General features: G+C 43.9%; 1 protein-coding gene across 1 annotated transcript in view; it reads left to right on the top strand.

Moving 5' to 3' along the window:
- Window positions 1–13,240, top strand: part of LOC147432342 (uncharacterized) — a 90,759-nt gene that overhangs the window by 6,304 nt on the left and 71,215 nt on the right. The gene's annotated exons all lie outside the window — the stretch shown is intronic.

Below are 13,240 nucleotides of genomic sequence, written 5' to 3'. Positions count from 1 at the left end.
AAATGTTGCTTTACCTGTTGACGTATGCACAGTGTTATTGTAAGCATATTCAACCAATGGGAGATGGTGTTACCATGCTCTGACACATAACATTTGAGCAGATCTAGGACAATAGAATTTGCCTCTTCTGATTGTCTATTAGTTTGTGGATGTAACGAAGATGAGAACTTTAGCGTAGTGCCCATGTTCTCAAACAATGCCTTCCAAAAAAGACTCGTCATACGTGGATCCTTGTCTCATTGACAATTGACTGAGGCATCCGGTGTTATTTAAAGATATTGGTCATGAATATCTTGACCATGTGTTCTGGCTTTATCTTCTTCATAACAGGAATGAAATGGGGCTGCTTACTGAACCTACAAATGCTTACTGAACCTACAAATGATAGTCCAAATCCCATCATTGCCTGTTAGCGTTCTTGGAAGATCAAAGATAAAGTCCATCACTATGCTTTCCCATGGCCTATCAGGGATTGGCAATGGTTGCAACAATCCCGATCGCTTTTGCTTGTCAAATTTGACTTTTTGGCATACTAAACATGATCTTACAAATGTGTTAACATCCTGACGCAAAGCCGGCCAATAGAAGACTCGTCATACGTGGATCCTTGTCTCACTATGGGCCTGCTTACTGAACCTACAAATGCTTACTGAACCTACAAATGATAGTCCAAATCCCATCATTGCCTGTTTGCGTTCTTGGAAGATCAAAGATAAAGTCCATCACTATGCTTTCCCATGGCCTATCAGGGATTGGCAATGGTTGCAACAATCCCGGTTGCTTTTGCTTGTCAAATTTGACTTTTTGGCATACTAAACATGATCTTACAAATGTGTTAACATCCTGACGCAAAGCCGGCCAATAGAAGAATCCCTGAACCCCTTTCACTGTTGCATCAATTCCATGATGCCGAGCATATGGTGAAGCATGACTTTCCATCAAAACCTTTGGCCGTAACTATATAGTAACACATAACTTTCCATGCATCATGAGAAAGTCATTCTTAAGCATATAGTGCTCATGATGTTGCCCATCAACAAGCTGATCATAGATCCTTGTAAAATCTGAATCTTCAACATATTGTGTCTTCATTTCATCTAGTTCACAATGGTATGGAATTGACCCTGTTGAAATTTGGGGCTTTCGTGACAACACATCAGCAACAACGTTCTTTTTCCCTTGCACATGCACAATCTAAAAATGGAACATTGGCAAGATGTTTGCCCATCGTATGTGTTTCTCAGACAACTTCGTTTGTGTGAGAAAGTATTTCAAGGTTTGATGATCTGTTTGTACAACAAAATGAGTCCCTAGCGGATAATGTTTCCAACTAGTGAGAGCATGAATTACTACGAGCAATTCTTTCCCATAAACTTGCAAGTTCCTTTCGGTCTTCAAAAGAATTATGCTCTCATATGCGACTACTCGGCCATTCTGCATTAGAACTGCACCAAGACTGTGGCCACATGCATCAACTGAACCACAAAAGGTTTTGAAAGATCTGGCAAAATGATTACCGGATCTGAAGTCAGCTTCTCTTTCAAGTGTTTGAACGCTAAAATTTCCTTGGTTGTCCACTTGAAAGTAACTCCTTTTCCTTGCAGTGCATGGAGTGGAGAAGCAATCTCAACAAAATTTGGGATGAACCTCCTGTAATAGGAACATAGCCTAGTAAGCTTCGAATGTCATGTACGGACTTCAAGTCAAGCCATGACCTAATTGCTTCTACTTTGGCCGGATCCATGGGTACCCCATCCTTTGAAGCAATGTGTCCAAGGAAGTGAATCTATTCCAAAAAGAATTCACTCTCTTTCGCATTAATGAGTAGCCTGTTCTTGCGTAGCTCATTGAAAACTGCGGTCAAGTGATCCCTATGCTCCTCTTCAAACTTTGAGTAGACAATCTTGCCATCAAAGAAGGTGCTCATGAAGTTTCTATGTGGTCTAAATATTCTGTCCATCATTCTTTTGAACGGGCAAGAGCATTTGTGAGACCGAATGGCATGACAAGAAACTCATAGAGACCAAATGTTGTCCTAAATGTAGTCTTATGGACATCTTCTGGCCTAATGCGTATCTGATGGTACCCACTCTTTAGGTCTATCCTTGTAAACAATGACGTTCCCTCAAGTCGATCAAGAATGTCATCTCCTCGATATGGGGAACCTGTTCTTGATGGTATTTTTATGCAAGGCGCGATAGTCAATGCACATGCGCCATGAACCATCCTTCTTCTGCACTAGGAGTACAGATGAACAAAAAGGGGATGAACGGGGCTGAATCAGCCCCTTCTCTAAAAGCTCGTTGACTTGACTCGTACTCTCTTTCAGCTGGGCTGCACTAACTCTGTACGGTGGTCTATTCGGTGGACTAGAATCAGACACAAGATCTATGGTATGATCCTTAAGTCTCTCAGGAGGTAACTCCCCTGGCAGAGAGTTCGAAAAACAATCACTGAACCAATTAGAAAAGTTGACCTGTCTTTATCCAAGGTAGACAAATTAGATACAACTTCAGATACCACTTTTGCAAAGATCAAGTATGCAGAAAGATGATTCTTTAGTATAGATGAAATAGCAGAAGCAGAAACAACTGGAACAGACTCACCTTTATGCTTTACATCAAGGACATGAGTCTTTCCTCTTATGTACAAGGGTAATCTTTTTGTTGTAAGTATCCACCATAGCATGCAACCTGTAACACCATGGGATACCCAATAACACATCATAGCCCTCAAGTGACATAATATGAAACTCTTCCGCATCCACATAACTCTGAATGTGTCGACGAAGCTTCCCCAAAATGGGAGTAACAGGCTCTGAATGACTTGGGCATGCCAAACCTGCTTCACCTGTCATACCTATCTCCTCTGTAGGAATGCCTAATTTTGATGCCAATTCTGGTGATATGAAATGTCACGTGACACATCCAACCCTATGTGTCCGTGGACAAGCTACAACATGACCAGGGTTTAGTTCAGTCAAGTCAGTCTAGAATAGGAAGTGATCTGGCACTTTTGTGAGTCTGTTCGCAGACCGTGCATGTCCAGACACTTTTATTAGATGCATATCCTCCGGTTGCACATAGAATGATCATCACAATCCCCTTCAGAATCCATCAGGGGAATTTTCTAGTGCATTAAAACCTATTTTCCCTATTTTTGACATTTTTCGCTTGTTTATTAAGTGACTTTTGTTGGGAACTAGGTAGAGCAATTTTGCTAAGATAATATATAAGCAAACCAGAGCTAGCACTTTCTGGCAGAAGAAGGAGAGCATCAGGCACTCAGTGTAGCAGGCCTCTGGAGACCCTTCTCAGCAGGACGACCCCCCCCCTTCAACCTGGTATTTTTGGAGCCTAACAGCCAGCGTTTTCAGCCCCTGCAAATTGCGTTTTTAGCAAGGAACTCCATCGCCACCATCGATCCAGTACCACTTGCAGATTCAGCCATTCAGCTTAGCGTTTTTGCAGCCTAAGACATCAGCGATTTCAGCGACAGATCCTCAGCTATACCAGCCTGCACTAGGCGCTTCTAGGAGCAGTTTGGCAGCGTTTTGACCCAGCAGCATTTGCGTTTTTGAACCAACCCATGAACCTGCGTTTTCAGCCAGCATACATAGCATTTTTCAGCAGTGCAGGCCAGCGTTTTTGCTAGCAGATCCAGTGGTTGGAACAGCCATAAGAACAGCGTTTTCAGCCATAGGAAGCAGAGTGTTTTCAGCCCTGAAGTCAGCAGATCATCCCCCGACTTGGTGCCACAGTTACATGTTTGAAGCATTCAGTTTCCAGCCATAGATTCGTCCTTGTCGTCCACACCGTCGGCCTCGACATAGCCCCATTAGGTTTGCATCAACATCTTGTACCAGATTGTGCAATCAATAGTAGACCACTCTCGCCATCGAGAGTGGGGCCCTTGGAAGAGGGTTTTACGTCTCTGGTGTCGTATTCTCTTCTCTCTCTCTCAGTCTCATGCACTTCCATTTACAGTGTCCATTCACTTTGTTGTGTCCATTGCACTCTCTCATTAAGAACGGAAGGCTCTCCCTTTCCTAAGTAAAAGGAACCTTGAGCAGAGTTTGGAGCACTCATCTTGAGCAAAGTTCAACATTCACTTCCGCTGCACCTTACATGAAATTTGCATGGGCTCCTGGATCAAAGAAAACCAGCATTGTCTGGTCTCTAACTTTGCCCCAAGCTCTGTACAGTTCCATGGCATCTATGTTTGGCTGGTCACCAGCCAAATCTGGGACAAGTCCTGCACTGGGCTTTGGCTTCTTTCCTTTATGCTCCGACTTGTCATCCTTATCTTGTGACTTCTTTTATGGGCATTCATTCGCAAAATGTCCCTCCTCTTCACAAATGTAGCATTACTTGGCCTCTCTTAGAGCTTTCCTTTCTTCAAAAGATTTGCCAGAAAAATGCCTTTAGTCCTTGTCCTCGCCCATAAGAAGATTTAGACTGCTTCTTGGACGTGTGAGCTTCATGAATGGAGGGTTTCTTTGTGGGAGGCACAAAAGGCTTTGCTGCAGTATTGCCCTTGAAGAGTGAGGCTCCTCTGGTGTTTTTATTCTTACAAGGGATGCCAAAAGCAAAGCCCCAAAGGCAATCTAGCTCAAAAGCAATTGGTCCAAAAGCAACTGGCTCCAAAATTTGTCCCAAAAAGCAGCTTGCGCAATTTGCAAAAATCTGTAGAGTGAGGCTCCTTGAAGAGTGAGGCTCCTCTGGTGTTTTTATTCTTACAAGGGATGCCAAAAGCAAAGCCCCAAAGGCAATCTAACTCAAAAGCAATTGGTCCAAAAGCAACTGGCTCCAAAATTTGTCCCAAAAAGCAGCTTGCGCAATTAGCAAAAATCTGTACAGGCTGCCACGTCAGCACCTGCCAAGGCAAATCATGGAAAGCCGTATTGTCTGCCACGTCCCGTACAACCTGTCCGTACAATTTTTGCCGCGTCATCAACTGTCTGTCCCAGGCAATTTTGCCATGTCATCAGTTTGTTGTATATCCCCCCTATTGAAAGAATTGTGATCGCCCTTGATTACGCTGCAAAATTAGACATAAGCCATAAACTAGTTTAGTAGACACTGAGTCTTAAGTATCGACGCACTAGACAACACAAATCCAGCACTTGTATAAAGGCGGCAATTGTCACAAAGTGATGACGTGGCTACGGACAACAGAAACCCTAAAATTCCTACAAACCCTAATTTTTGGCAAAAACCCTAATTTCCGAAAATCGCGGAGGCTATTAAAAAAATAAATAAATAATAAAAAATAAAAAATAAAAAATAAAAATGACGAGCGACGCAAATTTTGCTTTTTCTCTACAATATGAGAAAGAGAGAGAGAATGCTTTTGCTTTCAAGTTTTGACTCTCTGTGAGAGAGAGAGCAATTGCTTTTGATTTGAAGCTTTTGGGCATCCCTTGTAACCTTTAAATTAGTGGTGAGGGCCTCACTTCTCAGAGCATCTGGATGCAGAGTTTGAGAGTGAAACCCTAGCCACACTCTTGTACTTTGATGTGAGTAATATAAAAAGAAATACCGAAAGGGGCGCGTCTTTGGGGCCAATATCTCTAGGCACGGAACTCCGCCGGGCCACTGCAAATCTATTGTGATCTGTGAATTGTTTTGAAGTGGTTATTTGGTGCTGTCGCGGTTGATTCTTGACTTGGAGTGTCCAAGTCTGTTACAGTGGTATCAGAGCACGACAGATTTCTCTTCTACGGGAAATCCGATCCCCAAAATTTTTTCCTGTGGCACCTATGGTTTCAAGCAATGATCAATCGACTCCCTCTACGTCTGGAGATGCGGTCTGGGATCACAACGAAGATTCAGACAGAGAGTATGGCCCGCCTCGGCCTACTCAGGCGGAGCAAAGAGAGATGGAGCGTCGTCAATTGATTGGCAATGTAACAAAGATGATGCTCAATTTTGCTAAGGACCTGAAGATGGCAAAATATATGAACTAGACCTCTTTGGAAGAGGTACAGACGGAGTGGCAGAGAACCACAACACCACTCCCGAAACCCGCTCTCAAGAAACCTTCTGTCTCCAAGAAAATATACGGAGAAGGAACTGGAGAACGTGGTTGATGCACGGATTGCTCAGCTTTTTGATGCGCAAAAGAAAGCCAAAAAGCACGGCAAAAAACAGAAGAAAAGCACTGACTTTCCAGGTTATTTGGGTCGTCAGTCAACTTTTGACAAGGCAAAGAAATAGAAGAAGCGTGTCAAGTTTGAAGGCTTACTCAGTTTGACGAAAACTTTTATGCGAATTTTCAAGAAGAATTTTTTTGTTACAAAGCTAACCAGTATGACTTTCTCGAAGATAAAAGCAAGAAAGTCCGAGAGTTTAAGGAAGGTGGCCACTCGATCAAGTTTGATACTTTTTCAGGATACTCAGATGCTTCGAAGGATTTGTCAATTATACAGCAGTTTGACATCGCTTTCGCGGGAGGATGCTATTCAGAGCACTCCAAGATTCGAAGAGCTGCCTCTTACTTTAAGAGGAATGCTCGTACTGTGGTCCACGCTTCTTTTAAACAAGACTGCGCCAGTTAAATGGCTGAAATTTAAAAATCTTTTTATTTCTTCTTGGTTGACGTAAGAATATGAACGAGATATATGAGCTGCTTGGAACCATCTTCGGATGACCAAGAAAGATACAATCAATGCTTATTGTGAAAGATTCTGGAGCTCTTTTCTACCCGCCTCTTCATTCAAGAAGATCTCGTTCAGAGAACAGATTAAGCGGTTTACCTTGGGTCTACCCACAGAGATCTGAGATCAGTGCTTGAAACAGAAGTCAGCTTCTATTCAGGAGTCGATGAGTCATGCGAAGCGGGGCTTTGCCATTCACTTTGGCAGTTTGACCTACCCCACAGATAAGGCCATGACACAATGAGCCGAACAAACTTCTGGGAATGAAAGTAGAAAGAAAAAGAGCAACCCAGAGAAAAAGATGCACGACCCAAGCTTACTCCTGAGGAGAGAGCTCGCTTCATGAGAGAGGGGAAGTGCTTTGGATGCGGGGAACATGGACATATCTCCGCGAAGTGCCCTAAAAAGGCACAGAAAGAACAGAATGATAAAGACGACGACAGGCCTGAGAGTTCGAGAGCAGCCGAGGAATGTGGTAGAAAAGGCAGATAGAAAAGCAGAATTGGTACCACATGGCGTGGGACTTGCACCGAATCTAATGAATGAAAGTACAAACTTTGCCGCTTTTGGGGCAAAGTGAAGGATCAGGAAGCTCTTTTGAAGGAGCCAAGACCAACTCCTTTTCACTTGGAATTGGCGGCTTGATTTGCAATTACGCCCGATAGACTGATGCCACAGGCGGAGGTAGTTCGACTGGCACCTGGATGGGATGTTGCCATTACACCGAGCATTGGCAAACTTCGTTTGCAATGACAGGGGTGTTCAGGGCACGCGAGTGACGTTCTACTCAGGATCCCTTGGTACCACAAGAACTACGCCATGGTGGACTCCGAGAAAGCGACTTTGATAAATGAAGGGCTTAGAGATTGTACTTTATGAACTTCAGTTTCTTACTCATTCTTTTGGGAGAGAACTGAACGATGGATAAAGGTTGAATATGTTTTGACCTGATCAAAAGAACGCCAAGATTTTTCTCCACACTCATGCCGATTGCTTTTTAGAGGGCCTGCAGATCAAACCATTGATCTGATGCCTGGAAGCACGCCACCGAATCGGCCACCTTGCCGTGTGAGCCGAGTACAGAATGAAAAGATTATGAACCCAGTGAAAGACCTCTTGGAAAAGGGTCTTGTCCAGCCTAGTACTTCACCGTATTGCTCTCCAGTGTTGTTGTTTTGAAGAAAGACGGATCTCGGAGAATGTGCATCGATTATAGCACTCTCAACGAAATCACCATCAAGAACAGATTTCCGATTCCTAGGGTCCATGATATACTCGACAAGTTACAGGGATCCTCGTGCTTTAGCAGGATTGACTTGAAGAGTGGATATCATCAGATCAGGATAGCGCCAGGATATGTCCACAAGACAGCTTTTCGGACGACTTTTGGGTTATTTGAGTTTTTGGTGATGCATTTTGGCTTAACCAATGCTCCTGCAACATTTAACCGGATGATGGACATGATTTTTCGAGAGTACAGGCTATTTGTTGGCACTTTCTTTGACGACATCATTGTTTTCTCCAAGAATGAGGCAGAACATAGAGATCATCTGCTTCAAGTCTTTCAGGCATTACGAGATCACACATTAGTGATTAATGCAAAGAAAAGTGAATTTTTCCTACTAGAGATACACTTTTTGGGACACATTGTGTCAGCAGAGCAGTAGTGCAAATGGACTCGGCCAAGATAGAGACTATCCGTGATTGGCCCGATTTGAGGAACGTCCATGAAGTTAGAAGCTGCTTGGGACTGTGTTGGTACTATAGGCGGTTCATACGAAAGTTTGTAGAGGTTGCTTCCCCTTTGCATACCTTGACACAGAAAGGAGTACCTTTTTCGTGGGGACCCACAGAGGTGACTGCCTTTCGGACATTGAAAGAGAAATTGACTACGGGACCTATTTTGACTTTGCCGGACTTGCAGAAGTCATTTGAAGTATATTGTGATGCTTGTGGTCGTAGTCTGGGTGCAGTCTTGATGCAAGAAGGCCATGTCATAGCTTACGAGAGTCGTTTGTTCTCTAGGCCGGAGATGACAGTACAGATCTATGAGAAAGAGCTTTTGGCGGTTATCCATGCTCTTACTCAGTGGCGGCATTACCTACTCGGAGCGGATTTTACTGTCTTTACAAACCATCAGAGTTTGCGCTACTTCTTGTCATAGAAGCAGCTTTCGGAAAAGAGATGCGGTGGGCGAACATCTTGTCACAGTTCCACTTCCAGATTGTCCATGTGTAGGGACAAAAGAATGTGGTGGCAAATGCTTTGTCTCGGAAACCGTTGGTTCTGGCTATTTCCGCGATACATCATAGGAGCTTCGAGGATATGGTCGATTAGTATGCCACAGATACAGATTTTGCAGATATTTTCACACGGATACGGGATGGGGAGACAGTAGCGGGATACTCCCTTCGGGAAGGCTACTTGATGAGAAAGACTATGTTGTGCGTTACACAGCCGTTGAGGGATAAGGTTATGAGTCAATGCCACTGTCCACCTTTTACGGGTCACCGCGGCATTGCTACCACCATGAAAGGGGTAGAGAGATACTTCTTTTGACCGTGACTCAAAAAGGACATGGAAGAGTTGTGCGCAGTATGCCAGAAGCTCAAGTTTGACAGGCATAAGGCACAGGGATTGTTATAGCCTTTACCCATACCCACCTGCCCCTGGGAAAATATTGAAATGGATTTCATTTTTGATCTCCCGAGAACACAGAATGATCACGATGATTTTCCGATTACATGGCACGTCTGAGACGATTGTCTCCGACAGAGACCCCAGATTTATGAGTTTGTTTTGGAAGGCAATTTGGGAGAACATTGGCACGTAGTTGCAGTTCTCGTCATCGTTCCACTTGCAGACTAACGGGCAATTTGAGATTGCCAATTCAGTGATTTTAGATTTATTGAAGTCTTGTATCTCGGATCAGAAGACTCAATGGAAAAAGAACTTACCTTTGGTGGAATTTGCCTACAATAACACGATACACTCTTCGACGGGGAAGACGCCATGTGAGATTGTTGAAAGTGCTACGAAGGTTCCATCCTTCCTGAGCACGAAGATTAGATATTTGAAGCGGATGAATATTCGCGAGATTTGGATACGGCTTTAGCCAAGGTTTGCGAGACTTTGCAGGAGTCTCAAGAACGACAGAAAAAGGCAGCGGATCGCCATCGTCGCGACTTGAAATTGAAGGAGGATGATTGGGTGGGTGCTCTTACGTTCTGAGAAGGCACGCCTACGAAAGAAAAAGGGAAAGGAGAGGCTTTTTCCAAAGCTTAGTATGCGATACTACGGACCTTTCCAGATCACTGACAAGATAAATGATGTCTCCTTCCGATTGAAACTGCGAGATACTTGGAGGATTCACAATGCATTGCATGTGAGTCTCTTGAACCTGTTAAGGGTGATGTGCCTGATGATGGGGAGCCTGATGAGCAACCCGAAGTGGAAGAAAATGAGGAGATCCTTGTTCCTGAACAGATTTTGGCACATAACGATACGAAGAAAGGTAAAGTCCGAAGGCGGTTCTTGGTTAAGTTCAAGAACTTTCCTCCATTTGATGCGAAGTGGATGGAGGAGGAGGACCTAGCAGATACTCCTCGGATTGTGAAACTTTACCTCAATGTTTTGGTTTAGCATAGTCTACTCCAAACGGAACCGAGAAATTCAGCTTGGCCGAAGATCTGGTGCAATAGGATGCATAAGAGGGGCGTTCCTTTGTCAACAGATGCCTTGATTTTGATACTAAAGTCACTGATGTCTCTTTGAGCTTCAGGGATACTGAGAGCTGACAATATTCTGTTGGATGACTTTATGAAATGGAATCCCTGATAATGATAGTGATTTGTTCTTGACTTCTTTTGAGTGCAGGAACTGATAGACGAAATGGCTGTAGCATTTTGGTCTGATTGATCTCGAATAGACATGGTTGCAATAGGGGTTAGTCAATCGGACATCGATGAGGTCCCGATTGGACCTAGATGTGATTGCTAGCTACATTGCCGATAAATCATGGTCTAAGATCCGAATGAATGTCGAATGCCATGTGATGTTTGGTGATGTCCTGTGATGTGACTGTCGATTTTGTACATGTGCTAGATGTGTGTTCCTAGTACGTAGGTACTAACAGTCAGTGTCTGCTAAGACGGTTTATGGCTTTTGTCGGTTTTGCAGGCGTAATTGCGGTCGATTACAATGCTTTCAAGAGGGGGGTATGTCACAAAGTGATGACGTGGCTACGGACAGCAAAAACCCTAATTTCTGCCAAAAACCCTAAAATTCTTGCAAACCCTAATTTTTGCCAAAAACCCTAATTTCCGGAAATCGCAGAGGCTATTATTATTATTATTATTATTCTTTTTTTTTTTGAAAATGATGAGCAACGCAAATTTTGCTTTTTCTCTACAATATGAGAAAGAGAGAGAGAATGATTTTGCTTTCAAGTTTTGACTCTCTGTGAGAGAGAGAGCAATTGCTTTTGATTTGAAGCTTTTGGGGCTCTGCTTTTGGGCATCCCTTGTAACCTTTAAATTAGTGGTGAGGGCCTCACTTCTCAGAGCATCTGGACGCAGAGTCTGAGAGTGAAACCCTAGCCACACTCTTGTACTTTGATTTGATTAATATAAAAAGAAATATCGAAAGGGGCGCCAGTCTTTGGGGCGAATATCTCTAGGCACGGAACTCCGCCGGGCCAGTGCAAATCTATTGTGATCTGTGAATTGTTTTGAAGTGGTTATTTGGTGCTGTCGCGGTTGATTCTTGACTTGGAGTGTCCAAGTCTGTTATAGCAATCATATCACATTCACATCACATTCAAATCACATTTAGATCACATCACATAGAATTTAGGACTGTGATTCCTGGCAACGTATTTAGCAATCACCTATAGATCCACACCAGACCTCACTGATGTCGATTTAACTTATCCCATATTGCGATTACGTCCATGGATTCCATTCTGATCTAGGACCATGATTCCTGGCTACGCATTTAGCAATCACATCTAGATCTATCCCAGATCTCACTGATGTCCATAGATTTCCGAGACCGAAATGTTGGAGACGTTTGGTCAATCATTCCATCTGTACTCAAGCATTCTCATGTGCAGGTAATCATTTCCGGGTATCCCAATCCATCAATCACACACTGAGTTCATATTCAATAGAGTGGTTCAATCATTCAGTTCTAGCTGTGTGGCCATCTCATCCCGTTGGAACTCTTGATGCGCGCACGACAGTTCCATTGAATCATTCATGACTCAAAATTCGTGATTCTTATGGTTGTCAGGTTCATTCTGGAGCTGTCATTCCTCTGAATTCATCATCAATTCATTCTCAGTTTTCACCTATTATTTGCACACAACTAGCAAGTTCTTCCAGATAACATTAATTTCATACATAAATCAAATTGATCTTGGGGAATTTCCATGTAGTTCACAAATCACACACTTAGTTCATGTTAGACTTACACCACTTTGTTGCTTCAGGGTCTAGGGCATAGATGTATGGCTAGTGTGCCTCTGGGCTGGCCACCCATGCTTGCATATGCATATAGGCTACATTGTCCGACTGTCCACTTTTGAGCCGGCCACCCACCTTGTCCAAGTGCCCTCATTTGTATATTTCTTTTCTTGTTGGGTCGTGGGGGATTTTATCTGGCATTGCCCTACCTCCCCTTGGGCACCTATTTATGGGGCCAGGGGGGTACCCACTTCCATCATCTGGTCATTGTGTATTTGGTCTTCTGCTCATGGTAGTCATGGGGGGCTGATCGCCCCCTCTTCACCATATCTTGTATCTGTGGTCTCTCTCTCTCTCTCTCTCTCTCTCTCTCTCTCTCTCTCTCTCTCTCTCTCTCTCTCTCTCACGCGCACTCACATGGTATCAACAACTTCTGGCTCTCCATGGGACCAACACTTCACCGTCAGTATGAGGTTCTCCTCCCAAGGGATGAAATCAGCTAGCGTTTTCTGCAAATCTGCCAGCGTTTTGCAAAAGCTAGGCATGCGATGGACTTTGGCGTTTTTTTTGTTGTGGAGGACCCCCCTCCACCTGCGTTTTTTTTTTTTCCCACACCTTGCGTTTTTTTGCTTTTGGCTGCCAGCGCTATCTTTTTGGGCACTTTCCTCGCTGAAAAACCCCTCTGCTTCATCTGCGTTTTTGGAGAGCCAGATTTGTGTCTGCAGGGCTGAAATACCTGCGTTTTTGGACAACAGGGCAACGCTTTCAGCGAAGAGGGCAGCGCTAGCCTTGGCCCACCTTAGCATCCGGTGCTTTGCCGGCGACCTTCGTCTCCATATCATTAGATTTCAGCCATACATTCATTGTTGTTTTTCTGTGTTTTCAGCCCACCCAGGGTTGCTACATTGATTCCCCACCCTCCCCAGACCCTCTGCACCGCTTCGGACCATGCCGGAAGCGAATGAGCTCGCTAGACCAAGGTGGAAAGGTATGTAGTGTACGGCATGTTTTAGGTACGTACGGAACGTATTACCGTACTGAACCACCTTTCATGTACGTAAAAGGTACGTACCATTTGTAAAAAACCCATGTTTTAGTGAGAAACCCATAGACTCAT

Source organism: Adiantum capillus-veneris, chromosome 20 (genome assembly GCF_014529385.1).
Source record: "Adiantum capillus-veneris isolate H3 chromosome 20, ASM1452938v2, whole genome shotgun sequence".
Lineage (NCBI taxonomy): Eukaryota > Viridiplantae > Streptophyta > Polypodiopsida > Polypodiales > Pteridaceae > Adiantum > Adiantum capillus-veneris.
Note: the sequence above shows the minus strand (reverse complement) of the source record. Positions and strands in the feature narration are given on the sequence as shown.